Below are 14,049 nucleotides of genomic sequence, written 5' to 3'. Positions count from 1 at the left end.
AGTGAACGAATACACGCACACACTCGTCCGTCTACTCAGCGTGCGCTGATACTAGCGTGACGCTGCCTCTTTCTTGGACCAACCATCGCCGTGCTTCAGTGAGCTCCTCTGTTGGGCGATTCCCGCGGAATTCCCGATTCTACAATGGTGGTTCAGCCAGCATGCTGTTCAGCTACTCAAAACCAACGAAACAGCAGATAAGGATGGCATTGCAGCTTAACCTTGCCAACAAGGGCCCAGGAAGGTTGCCCATCTGGTTGATAGTATGGAACAGCTACTGGAGAAGTGGAAGAAAGGGATAATCTGCCTCGTGGAATGTGTGAATTTCCGAACGATCACCATTTTGAATTCCACCTACAAATTGCTTTCCCATCTTCCGTTACCCAAAACTAATGAGTTTGTGGGAAGTTATCAAGCCGGCTTCACCTACGGCAGGCCGACGACGGACCAGATCTTCACCGTAAGGCAAATCCTCCAGAAATACCGCGAATACCCGGTCCCAACGCATAACCTGTTCATCGACTTCAAAGCGGCATACGACATTATCGACCGCACAGAGCTATGGAAAATCATGGTCGAAACGGCTTTCTTGGGAAGCTGATCAGACTGGTCAACTGGTTTCGGAAGAACTATTTAGTTCATTCGGATCTTGCCGGGACTGCACAAGATAACGGAGTCTCATGCCTACTCTTCAACAGCGCACTGGAAGGTATTATGCGATGAACTGGGCTCAACAGCCGAGTAACGATTTTCACGAAATCCGGTCAATTTGTGTGCTTTGTGGACGACATGGATATTGTCACCAGAACATTTGAAACTGTGCTGTAGACCGAACTGGCGGTGAGTGCATCAAAAACAAAGTACAGGCGGAACTGAACACGACCGGTTCCATCTAGGTAGTAATGTCACGATCGATAAAGATACATTCAAGGTGGTGGAAGAATTCGTCTACCTCGGATCCCTACTACGGTCTTCAGAAGAAGCTGCGGTCTGAAAAAAAAAAATCACCTACGCAACAAATACACCATGCATATGACGCTAATAAAACTGATGGCCCTCTATGGACACGAGACATTGATCATGCCCGAAGAGGGCTTGCAAGCACTACTCGGAATTTTCGAGCAACGTATGCTAAGGACAAATTTCCCGAATGGAGGAGAACGTGCCTCTAGAGCCGACCTACTGATACCTGATGCTAAGGACGATCTTTGGTGGTGTGCATGAGAACGGTTTGTGGCAACGAGCTCGCTGCACTCTACGACGAACCCAGCATCCAAAAGTGACCAAAGTTGGAATGATACGCAGGGTAGGGCATGTTGTAAGAATGCCGGACAACAATTCTGCAAACCGAGTATTGTGGCGTACTATTGTTGATCGTGTTTTATTTTGAATGTGATGTAGAACAAATATTTGTATGTTTGTATGTTTGAATGCTTGTATGATGCACGTAAAAAAGTTTACTTTAACCTCTGTCTAACATGAATACTCACTGGAAAATATTGTCAGCTTACTTTTCATACACATTTAAGTGTGGTTTACCACACAACTTCAAGTAGTCAAACTAGAAGTAAAGAAAAGTGTAGAGATATTGTTGTAACGCATTGAAGAAAAAGTGCTGAAACAGAAAAAGAGGAATAAAGAGAAAGAGAAAAAAATAATTAAAGAGAAACAAGAAGAATATGAGAAGGCTCTGAAAGAATATATTGAAACTGAAAGTAGAAGAAAATGAAAAAATACAGGAAATATGAACGAAATAAAAAAAATCCTCTGGCATCCCTGTCGTAACTGCCAGAACAATTCTGCACCCTTTGCCGTGTATAGGTCGATAAATCACGACAATTAATCTCAGCACTTGTAATGGACCATTCAACTGGAAACTCGTTGTCTTGCTCCTCTCGATCTCGTCCGAACTTGGGTGCGGTGATACGGGTAGAGGTGCAAAACTGCAGACGAGACGATAATTAAAAACAAATGTGCATTCCGAGTCAGTTCGTCAGTCAGGCAAGTGGGCCCGGCTGGAAGGTTGATGTGGAGTCCGCATGAGAGGAAGCGTGTTGTTATGTGGTCGTCGTCGGTTCGCACAATTGAACCTTCTCGGGGGCGAGTGCAGCTGAGGTAGGTAGGTAATGGCATCAATTGTTACTCCGCCGCCGATGCATGCGCGCGCCAATTGCGAAACGTGTGTTAGAGGGAAGCGATGTGTATGTGTGTTTCTCTATGTCTCTGTCTCGTACATTACCGGCGAGAGTCACCTCCAGGCTTGACCCGATGCGGTGCGGTGTGGCTGAGAGTTGATTGGAACAATCAACCGGCGATTAGTGGATTGCTCACGCCTGACTGAGCCCCTCGACTCGACTCAGATCGGATTCAGGAGGATTAGGTGCAATCTCGTGGGTATTGACAAAATTGGCGTCGGCGTCGGCGATGGTTGTTTGGCAGTATGTGACTATTTCATGAACAACAGAGGGTTGGAGATTGTAGGTAAATGTGTGCCGTTTTTTGCAATTTGTGATGAATTGACATCAGATGCAAAATGTGTCTCATTGTGCATTCCGTAGAGCGATTGTTTTAACGTTATTAAACGTATGACACATTAGACAATAACTCTTTCTTTTTAGTAAGCCCCGTAGCCTACGGTTTAAATATATTCATATTGCATATTTTGAAGTGGAATTACGTTTTTTCCATCTGGCAACTCTGGTTGCTATTGCGACGACCAATAAATAATTCCATCAAGCATGGGAAAACAGATTCACGATAATCTTCGATAGCTTCGAGAGGCGCCACGGCGGCCGTTACACGTAATGTAGGCTCGACTTAGCCTGTCCAAGCTGCGTAATGCACGCTTTGGATGGAACTCGAACACATGTTCTGCTTCCGACAATTTTCTCGATGTGCCTCTAATATGCCCCACTTTTTCCAATACGGGTACTGCGACCCCCATCTTCCAGCTCGTTCGATTATCGATTACATGTCACGCCAAAAGTCTTATGGGACGAGGGGTACAAAATGTAATCTTGCAAGGCTTCTTGGCTGTAACTAAGCGTCTTTGGGTGCAATCGATGACATCCAACTGACGACGACGTAAGAGAAGCCCTTCCGCGCAAGTCGTCGTCGCCGGTTCAATGTAGGTAATGAAGCAACCTTGCACTGACGATTGACTGCTGTAAGCAAAGGCTGATGATGACTGACGAATGACTGGTGACGACGACGACGACGACATACTTACCAACCCGGAACCCCGGAACAGGGCAGGAAAGTGTGAATGAAGCAAAGATAGTGAAGCAAAACTGTCACACTACCTACTGACTGAGACTGGCTTCGATCTGCTCTCACCAGATGAAACGAACCGTGTGCGGAACACGTTCAGCAGAAGGGAAATTACATAAAACTGCAGTGAAGCGCCACTCCTGGGCGATAAATTGGAATCTCTGTGGGCAAGGGAACTCGTCGGAAGGTGAAAGGGGGAATTTCATTTGGAGCTTGTTGATGACATTCCGTTCTTCGTTCGGATGTTTGGTTTGTAACGGAACGAACGAGCGCAGCGGTGCAAGGGCTTTTCATAGCTTCTCCAGTGCTTAATCAATCGATTTATGTACTTTTCGACACGGGCGCAATGTGTAATTAGAATGCCATTACACCGACTGAATTGACAATTGGGGATGTTGACTTACCTGATTTAGTAGTTTGTGTTGCAATATTAAAATGATTCAAAATATCGTGAACAAAGCTATCTCTCAATTTACACTCCCGATCAAAATTTTAAGAACACAAATAAATCTGTTAAGCCCATATCAAGATAATCAATTTCATAATTTTCAAGGGCATTTCAGGGGGTCTCAAGAGGTATCAGAGGGGTTCCAAAAGATCTCAGGGACATTTAAGAGGTTTTCAGGGGTCTCATTGGCGTTTCAAAGGGTCTCAAAGATGTTTTAAGGACCTCAACGGTATCATATATGTTCGAGAAGATCTCGGGGGCCTGTCAGGAGGGTTCCAGGGTGTCTTATGGGTATATCAGTGGGTCTCTTGTAGTTTTAGGGGGTTTTTAGAGGCATTTCAGTGGATCTCTGAGGATTTCAGGGGATCTCAGGGGTGTTTTAGGGTTTTCATAGGGTTTCAATGGGTCCCAGGGGCATTTCTGGAGTTTCCGCAGAATTCCTGGGGGTCCCAGGCTAGGTACCAGGGGTCCCAGGGGGCATCAGGAGGTTACTTGAGGTTTCAGGAGGTCATAGGTGGCATTGAGGTAAATCTCACTGGGTTTCAGGGTACTCCAGGGGGTCTCATGAGTTTTAGGTGGTCTCACGGGTATCAGGAGATCTCAACAGCGTTTCATGATGTCTTATAGGGTTCCAAAGGTGTTTCAGGGGGATTCATGGGTTCTTGGGGGTCTCAAGGGCATTTCTTCATTGTTCCTCAGGGACATTTCATGGTGTTCCAAGCACCTTTTGGGGTCTCAGATCCGTTTCAGGGCTTTCAAGGGGTTTCAAGAGCGATTTCAACGGACCTTGGGCGTTGCCGGCGGTACCCGCAGCGCATGTGGCATAAAAGTATCAAATTGCAGCGTGTGTTTATATTTGATTTACTCACGAATCGCATAGATTGTTCTACACTACTTCAAAACATAAACGGCCACGTTCCACCACGAATCCTTCGAAATTATGATGCGCTTGTTCTACCAGTTCACAGGACGGGTTATGGGTTCCACAGTCCTTTCAATGTTTGTATTCGTGCATTTAATTCAGTTTTTTATCTGTTTGACTTTGATGTAAGTAAGAATAAGTTTGTAAGTAGAAATAAGAATATAGGTTAAGAAACAGTCTGTACGATGTTTATCGAAGACCAAGAAATAAATAAATAAATAAATAAAAAAGTGGTACCAGTGTATCTAGATTTAAGGTACCAGTGTAGTAGATTTAATGCACGCACGCATAATAACGAGTTCACTACATGACAATTTAAGTAGTATTCTTCTTCTTCTTTATGGCTCTACGTCCCCACTGGGACTTGCCTGCCTCTGTTCAACTTAATGTTCTTTGAGCACTTCCACAGTTATTGATTGAAGGGCTTTCTTTGCCTGCCATTGCATGAATTTGTATATTGTGAGGCAAGCACAATAATACACTAAGCCCAGGGAGTCGAGAAAATTATCCTGACTGGAATGGGAATCGAATCTGTCGTCTCCGGATTGACGATCCATAGCATTAACCACTAGGCTAACTGGAGACCTTAAAAGTAATATAAGCGTTCATAAATTACGTCATGCAAAAATTGCCCATTTTCATTTCAGTTCATTTTTTATTTCTAGGGAAGTTTCTGATTTTCTTTCTGGATTCCTCCAGGAGTTTCTTCTAGGAGTTTCGTCATTCGCATCAGGGGCGCATCAAGGGGTCTCAGAGGATTCCAGAGGAGTACCAGAGGGTTTATCAGTGGGTCGACTCCAGAGGCACATTCTCCTCCATTTGGGAAATCTGTACCAGAGGGTTTAAGGGGCGTTTCAGAATGTCTCGGTTACGTTTTTCAGGCGGTGCCAGCAGATCTCAGAGTCTTTTCATAGGGTCTCAAGGGCGGTTCAGAGAGGCTTGAGGTTCCAGGGGACCTCAGGGTGCTTTAAGAGGTCTTATGGGGCTCCAGAGGAGTTCCCGAGGGTTTAAGGGGCGTTTCAGAGGTCTCGGTTACGTTTCAAGCGGTTTCAGATAATAACAGGTGATCTCAGGGGTGTTTCAGGGGGTCTTGGGAGCATTTCGATGGCATTTCAGAGGATCTCAGGGGATATCTGAACGGGGTGTTCCAGGAGCGGTTCCAGAGGAAACCTTAGAATACCTCTAAAATGCTCTAGAACCCAGAAATGCCCTTGAGAACCCCTTGAAGAGCTCCTGAAATGCTATCAAACGTCCCTTAACCTTCCAGGACGCGCCCCATCAAGCTTCCGAAACTGCACCGCGCTCGCGCTGTATACGAAAAGCGAGGTTTTTTGGTAGTGTTGTACTTTTTACAACATCGCGCGCGCAGAAGGGTTAAATCGCTTGAGACTCTTTCAAAACGTTTTAAGACCCCTTGAAACTGTCTAAAATGCCCTGAATCTTCTATCGAGGCCCTTCAAAGCAGAGTTTCCCATTGCTCATGTGTACATAAATGTGACAGTGAGCCTCCCACCAAATTATCTCACAGCTCTTCAAAATCGCAGTGTGCTGCGCTGCTAGGAGGCTCATGAAAATCTGGTGGGTGCGAGCTAGGCACATAGCTCCCGGGGAGCTCGTCTCATGCGCTGCGTGAGCTGTTGGTATCTAAGGTGAAAAACAACTTCTTGGTAACGAAGAACCTCAACAACTTTTTTCCGTACACAACACAAGTGTCTGGTTGGTCTATACGATACGACTAGGGACTCTCAATGCAAAGGTTAAGGTTTTAATTCTCGTTCATTTAGGAAGTTTTTGTCGTGAAATTTTCTAATTTAATCAGCGCATGAGACGTAGCTCATGAGACACATCTTGAGAAAAATGAGGCGCACAACTTTCAGTCTCAAAATGTACTGTGCTCCTGGGAGCTTGCTTGCAATATGGCTCCCGCACATGGGACTACAGCACGTGTACATCAACTCTGCTTCAAAGGCTCCTGAAACCACCCATGATTCGACCTTAAACCCTTAAATTGTCTCTTTAAGTTCTGTAATACATTTGATACGCCCTGAAATTCCTGTAAACCATACTCCTAAAACCTCTTGGAGGCCCTTGGGGTTGCCAGTTAGCCTAGTGGTTGAGGCTATGGATCACCAATCCGGAGACGGCGGGTGCGATTCCCGTTCCAGTCGGGAAAATTTTCTCGACTCCCTGGGCTATCATTGTACTTGCCTTACAATATACAAATTCATGCAATGAAGCCAGGTAAAGAAAGCCCTTCAATTAATAACTGTGGAAGTGCTCAAAGAACACTAAGTTGAAGAGGGGCAGATCAAGTCCCAGTGGGACGTAAGAGCCATAAAGGAGAAGAAGAAGATGTAACTTGCTTCCTGCCCAAGGAATCAGGAGGTACAGAAGGAGGGCTTCAGAAGGATGCTAAGAGGTCTCAGTGGTGGTTCGGGAGGTTTTCAGAGGCCTTCAATGGGGTCTGACGGTGTTTTATGGGCGTTTTAGGGGTCTCAGGCGAAAATCAGGGGATTTTCATCTCAATGTCACTGGGGGCCTCATGGGGTTTTTAGAGGCGTTGCTGGTTGCGTTTTAAGGGATCCAAGGAGAGTTTTAGTTTAAGGGGGTCTTAGGAAGGAACCAGGAGGAGTTATAGTTAAAAGGCTCCAGAAAATCATTCAAACCTTTGAAGCGCTCCTGAAATGTTATCAAACGCTACTTAAACCTCTCGGAACGCCCTTAAAACGTTCCTCAAGCACCCTGATACTCCCTGAAACGCCTTTCCATTGCCTTGAAAAGCCCCTGAAACACCTCTTTAACCCCCGGTAATATTATTGATATGCCCCTGAAATCCTCGTAACCCATTTTATGAACCCCCTTGGAATGCCATAAATATGCTTCTGAAACACTCTGAAATTCCTAGATACGGTTCTATATGGTTCTCGATATAATCCTCCAAAAACGCCTTTGAAACCTCTTCAAACGCACCTGAAATACCATGAATCGCCTTTGAAACCTACATAATCCCATCGAAACGGGCCTGGAATTCCCGTAGTCTTTTCGGAAATGCTATGAAACCCCATTGTTACCCCCCTGATACCTTTGGGACGCTTTTAAAAGAATCCAGAATCCCCCCTTATGCGGCCCTGGAAACCCCTTGAAGCGTTCCTGGGATGATATCCAACGTCCCTGAAACATCTCGAAACACCTTTAAAACATTCCTGAAACTCTTTGAAACATCTTTGAAATTTCCCTGAAATCCCTTGCAACGCCCTGATAAGGCTCCTGAGACCCTCCTGAATCGCACTTGAAACGGTTCTGTCACCCCCGTAGGCACTGTCCATAAACTACGTAGACTTATTTTTGGCCATCTCAGAACCCCCCCCTCCCCCCTCATAGACTTTTTTCCATACAAAATTTTCGAAATTTGTATGGAGCGTAGACTTTGACCAGACCCCCCCGTCACCCCTAACTGTCTACGTAGTTTATGGACAGGCCCTTATATTAAATATTAAAGAATCGCCCCAGAAATTCCCGTAATCCTTTTGTAATAATTCTGAATACCTTTAAAAGGCTTCTGAGACCCCCTTAAACCGTCTGAAACGCTCTAAACCGCTCCTGAAATCTCTTGAATCGACCTCAAATGGCTTCTGAGACCCCTCCTAAAACACCCTTGAAATGTCTTGAAACGTCCCTGAAATGACCCTGAAACCACCGTAATACTATTGAATCGCCAATGAAACGTGATATCCCCTGAGCCACTCCTGAAGCCCCTTGGAACCTCCATTGTTAGGGATTCTCTTGGTACTTCCTGGAAACTCTCGTGGCCCCATCTCCAATGCCTAGGCGCAAGACCTGTTCTCGCGAACCAAGTTTCTGCATTAAAGTCATGGCTTAATTTATGCTCAAAGTTCCCTCTTTTTATGCCCTTTTTAATGTATGCACCCGCAGCCCATGGCATATAATGAGTCTTTTTTAATCAATGCCTTTATTCTACAGGCCCAAACGCTAGGAGGTTTAACGGGGCCGATTTGCTCTTATTTTTACAGTGTATAATGATAGTATCATATATTCATTTCATTGCATCGTTATCTTGTAATTTACATATATAAATTTCTTCAAAAATCATGTTTTCTCTCGTTACAGGTACGTTTGTTTGCAGAGGAGCAAAATGTAAACATTTTCCCATTACCTTCTAGGGTAGTGTTTCCTAAACTTATTGGAGATAGCACCCACTTGAAGCTGAAGAAAAGTGTATTCGTCGCCTAGGTAATTTTTTAACACGAATGCTGGAACTAACAAACTAGACTAGGCTAGGCTAGGCTAGGCTAGACCACTAGAAGCACCTTGTTTTCACTACCATAGCATTTACCGTATTCAGATAATTATTGCTGTTTTGGATTATACGTGTACATATGAGAAATGATTCCACAATGTTTTAACAAAGAATTCTTCAACGTCCGAGAGTCAACAGCTGGTTATATATGATCGAATGAATCTAGTGACAACATACATAAAACACCATCAGAAAAACAATCTGTTCTATGAATATTACATTCCATAGATAAATCACTGCGAGGTTGCGTTGTTATGTAGTAATTAGTCAACTTTTTTGCGTTTTTCCTAAACATTTTTTATAATATAGCTTGAAGGATTCTCTCAAAACAGTTATATAGCCTATGCTGTAAGCGCATGGGTATTCACTTGAGAGTGACGAGTTCGATTCCCGATCGACCAAGAAATTTTTACCATAGAAAAAATCTATGATTTCTTACGACACATAGTATCGTCATGTCCACCACTCGATATATGAATGCAAAAAATCATTGACAGAGGTAGCTCTCAATCAACCCGTAAATACCCGGGACGATCTTCTTTTGGTAGAAATGCAATATCTTCTTTGTTTTAAATCATTTCACCCTGGATTTTTTTGTATAGTCAAGGGGAATAGTTGTGCTAAGAAATGCATGGTACCTCCCTCTTTGCACCCTCCCCCTTTTGCTGGGAGCCGAAAAACGTGGCTTTTTCCATAAATTATACATGTTTTTGCTCAAATTTCATCGTTTTGCTAATCATCAATAGTTTTCACTGATCCTTGACATGCAATGTATTACTACTCATCATAGTCTGTTGAAGTTTTCATCTCAGAGCTATTCTAAGACATCCAAAGTACTCCGAAGTTTGTAATACAAACCCAACATTCTCAACCAAATTTTATACACGATGAATCATCACAGAACATAGTGTACGGTACTCAAACAGCTTCAAAGCACCCCTAGAAAATTCATGGTGCATAAATTGGGTGTCCTAGGTCATCCAAACTACTCTGGAATTCATGTTTTTTAAGATCTACAACATCTACCATCGTTTGGGTTCACTCTGTTCAATGAACTTAGTCACGTTGGTGCCCATTAGACCTCACAATGCTGCGAGCAACTACCACAATAGTTGGACATTCCGTGAAATACAAATGGCCTCCAATACAATTTGAAGTTTGGATTACGATATCTATATACTGTATCATGCTTTAGTTGTAAACAATATTCGTGGAATGTAGTATATACTGCTGATGGAGCCTCAGTGCACATCTATAATGCTTTTGGTACATTCATGGGATATTCCAGGCATTCCAAACTATTCTGGAATTAGAACCTTCAAGGTCTACAGGCTCTACTCTTGTTTCTCTTCACTCTATCGGCATAATTCTTTCACGATTAAGTCTATCGCACCTCATTATATTACGAGTATCTCTATGTAGATGTCCACTGACATACAAATGGACCCAATGTATTTTGAAGTATGATTCGCAATATCTGTTAATCTTAGGATATTTTTATTGTAGCGAATGCTCGCGGGATATAATCTACGCTACTCTTAGAGCCTCTTAGAGTGCAGTTCTAATAACTAAGCAACATTCACTTGGTGATGTAGTTCATCCCAACTATTCTGGTATAGTTGCTCTACAAGCTCAACTCTTATATCTCTTTACTTTATCGGTGTAGTTCCCGCAAAATATCCTTCGAAAATTCCTCTGAGGCTTTTGCTAAAAATTTCTCGAAGAATCCTTCCAGGTATTCCACCAAGAAATTCTGCCAATAATTTCTCCAAGAATTCCTCCCAGAATTTTTCAGGAAATTCCTCGAAAATTTTTGAATTCTACCAGAAATCGCTCCAGGATTTTTTACAAGAATTCCTTTGAGAATTCCTTCAGGAATTTCTCCAAGAATTTCTCCAGATATCCCTCAGAAAATCCTGCCCAGAATTCTTCAATGAATGTCTTCAGGTATGCATCCAAGAATTTTTACAGGTATTTTTTCAAGACATCTGCCAAAAAAAATCTCTAAGCATTCCTGAAGGAGTTTTTCCAAGAATTTCTTCAGGGTTGCCTCCAAGAACTCCTCTAGGAATTACTCCAAGAATCCGTCTAGGAGTTTCTCCAGAAATTCTTCAAAGAATTTATCAAGAAATCTGCAGGAAATCTTCAAGAAATTCTTTCAAAATATACTCCAGGGATTCATCCGAGATTACTTTCGGACATTTCTCCAGAAAGGCTTGCAGGATTTCGTGAAGAAGTTTTTCAAGGATTTTTTTTTACAGAAATTATTTCAGGAAATCATTCAGGAACTTCTTCAGGAATTCCTCGAAGATTTTTTTAAGATTTTTTTGCAAGAATTTCTCCAGAAATTCCTCCACGAATACCTCCAGGATCCTTCAGGAAACTTTAGCTATTTAGTTTTTTTACGGATCTCCTCAGAAATTCCTTCAAAAAAAATTCAAGGAATTTTCCCAAAAATTCCTCCCATCGTTTTGGGATACTCCTTCAGGAATCCCTCATAAATTCTTCCTTGGAATTCCACCACGAAATCCTACACCAGGAAAATTCCCCCAGAAATTACTACAGCACGCAGAAAAAAGCATGGTAAAATCAAAAATATTTCAGGTAAACTCAAATAAATTGTTAATTTGTTCTGGCAACAAAAAAAAAACTGTTTGGAGCAAATCGACCGTCACATTTGAAGCAAATTCAATCCATCTTTGAAACAAACATGCTTCTTCTGACAGGTTATGTTAGAAACAATTATTTTTTTTTGTTTTTTTTTTTGTGGCAGGTCGGCCCTACGGAAATATTTGTTTTACAATTAAATTTACAAAGTCAGTTCCTTCTCTAGGAAAACCCACTTCCCGCGTGGAACTTTCAATGCCAACATCATGTAGATAACATACGCTCCCGAAATCAATGGGATTTCGTGGAAACTTTTGGTGAAACTTGGCTTCTTTTTGCAAGAGGAAATCTTGTTTGGTGCTGCAGCTGAAACTTGAGAATTTTGTTTATGTTCTCGACGGCGGAACGGGGGGCTCTTCAATGGGTATCGTAGAAATCAATATGTAATTGAGTTAGTTTTAAAAATTAAAATTTTAGTTCTAAATATTTTATCAGTTTACCGAATAAACATAAATATTTTTGTTTCAAACGAACGGAATTTGTCTCCGTGAGATATTCCTTCAGGAAGACCCCCAGGAATTCCTCCTATGATATCTTTAAGAATTCCTTGAGGAATCCCTCCAAAAATTACTCAAGGAATTTCTACAAGAATTCATCTCGGAATTACTCCAAGACATCTGCCTAGAATTCTTCCAGGAATCCCTCCAGGAATTCAAAAAAAAAACCTACAGTACTTTCCCTAAGAATTTCACCAAGATCCCTCTAAGTCTTCTGCGAAGAATCCCTTCAGGAATTTCGCCATAAATACCTCCAGGGATTTTTTCAAGAATTCATTCAAAGATCCTTCAAAAATTCCTTAATGAATATCTCCAAGATTCTTAAGGAAACCCTACAGAAATTCCTCAAGAAAATACTCCTGCGATAACTCCAGGGATTCCTCCCAGGATTCCTTCAAGGATTTCCCCAGGAACTGCTCCATGACTTCATTCAAGAATTCCTCCAATAATTTCTCAAGGAATTACTCCAAAATTTTCTCCAAAAATTCCTTCTTGGAACTTTTCCAAGAGTTTTTCCAGATATTCTTCCAAGAGTCCACCCAAGATTTTTTCCAGAAATTCCTTCAAGATTTCCGACAGGAACTCTAATAAGAATTTCTTCATGACCTGCACCAATACTTCTGTCAAGAAATCCTCCTAGAATCCCTCCAGGAATTTGGACAGGGACTCCTTAACAATTTTCTCTAGGAATACCTCCAGTGGTTTTCAATTTATACCTTCAGGAATTCTTCCAGGAAATCCTTCTGAAATTCCTCCAGAAATGCCTACAGGAATGCCCCCAGGAGTTTCTCCTTCAGGAAATCCTCCGAGAATTTCACCAGGAATTCTTCCAAAACATCCGCCAAGAATTCCTCCAACAATCCCATCCAAAAATTTCTTTCATGAATTCCTTCAGGAATACCTCCAAGAATTCTTTCAAAAATTCCTCCAAGAATTTTTCTAAGAATTTCTCCAAGAATTCCTTGAAGGTTTATTTCTGGAATCCCTACAAGAATTCCTTCAAGAATACATCCAGGTATTTTTTCAAGATTTTCTTGAGGAAATATCTGGAGAAAATCCTGTAGGAATTCCAAGAGTACTTTCTGGAAGAGTTCATGTTGTAATTTGAGAAAGAATTTTAAAAGATTTTCCAAGGTGAATTCTTAGAGGAATTCATGAAGGAGGAACTGCTGGAGGAATTTTCGAAGTTATTTTTTGTTTAATTTCTATTTTCCGGAGGAATTCCTGGAAGATTTACTGGAGTATCATGTAAGAATTCGTGGAGTAATTCCTTTTTTTAAATTTCTTTATATTCGTGAATTTTAACTTACGATAATTCTTCACAAGGAGTAATTCCTGGAGGAGGTCACGAAAGGTATTCACGTAAATTATTTCTCACATTAATTGGAATTAAAGGAATTTCTGGAAAAAATCCTGTAGTAATTCCTTTAGCAATTCTTGTAGGAATTTCTGCAGTTATTCCTTAAGAAATTTCTGGAGGAATTCCTGGAATATTTCTTGTAGAAATTCCTGGGGTATTTGCTGGAACAATTCCTAGAGGAATACCTGTAGTAATTCTAGGAGGAATCCGTAGAGTAATCCCTGGAGAAATTCCTGAAGTTATTCCTGAAGGAACTCCTGAAGTATTTGGTGGCGGAATATCTGGAATATATTCTAGAGTATATCTAGAAAGAATTTCTGGAGGAATTCCTTGAGGAATGATTGATGGAATTTCTTGAACAACCCCTGTTGGAGTTGTTGAAGAATTTCCTGGAGGAACCCATGGAATAATTTCTGGAAGACACCGTGGAGAAATTTCTGAAGGAATCCCTTGATGAATCTTTAGATGAATGAGCAGACATTTATGGAGAAAGTCCTGGGGGGATTTCTGGAGAAATTACCCGGGAAAATTACTCGGAGAAATTTCCTGAAGGAATTCCTGGAGTAA

At 41.9% G+C, this 14,049-nt stretch overlaps 1 protein-coding gene across 2 annotated transcripts in view; it reads left to right on the top strand.

Annotated features, from left to right (window-relative positions):
• LOC115259572 (putative uncharacterized protein DDB_G0286901) overlaps positions 1–14,049 on the top strand; it is a 156,128-nt gene that overhangs the window by 21,264 nt on the left and 120,815 nt on the right. The window contains exon 2 of one of the 2 annotated variants that reach the window (XM_062846756.1): positions 8,769–8,891. The exons of the other annotated variant lie outside the window; for it this stretch is intronic. The gene's annotated coding sequence lies outside the window, so the exon portion shown is untranslated. The remainder of the gene's footprint in view (positions 1–8,768; positions 8,892–14,049) is intronic. 2 annotated transcript variants of the gene reach the window in all.

This window comes from Aedes albopictus, chromosome 1 (assembly GCF_035046485.1).
Source record: "Aedes albopictus strain Foshan chromosome 1, AalbF5, whole genome shotgun sequence".
In the NCBI taxonomy this organism is placed as follows: Eukaryota; Metazoa; Arthropoda; class Insecta; order Diptera; family Culicidae; genus Aedes; species Aedes albopictus.
Note: the sequence above shows the minus strand (reverse complement) of the source record. Positions and strands in the feature narration are given on the sequence as shown.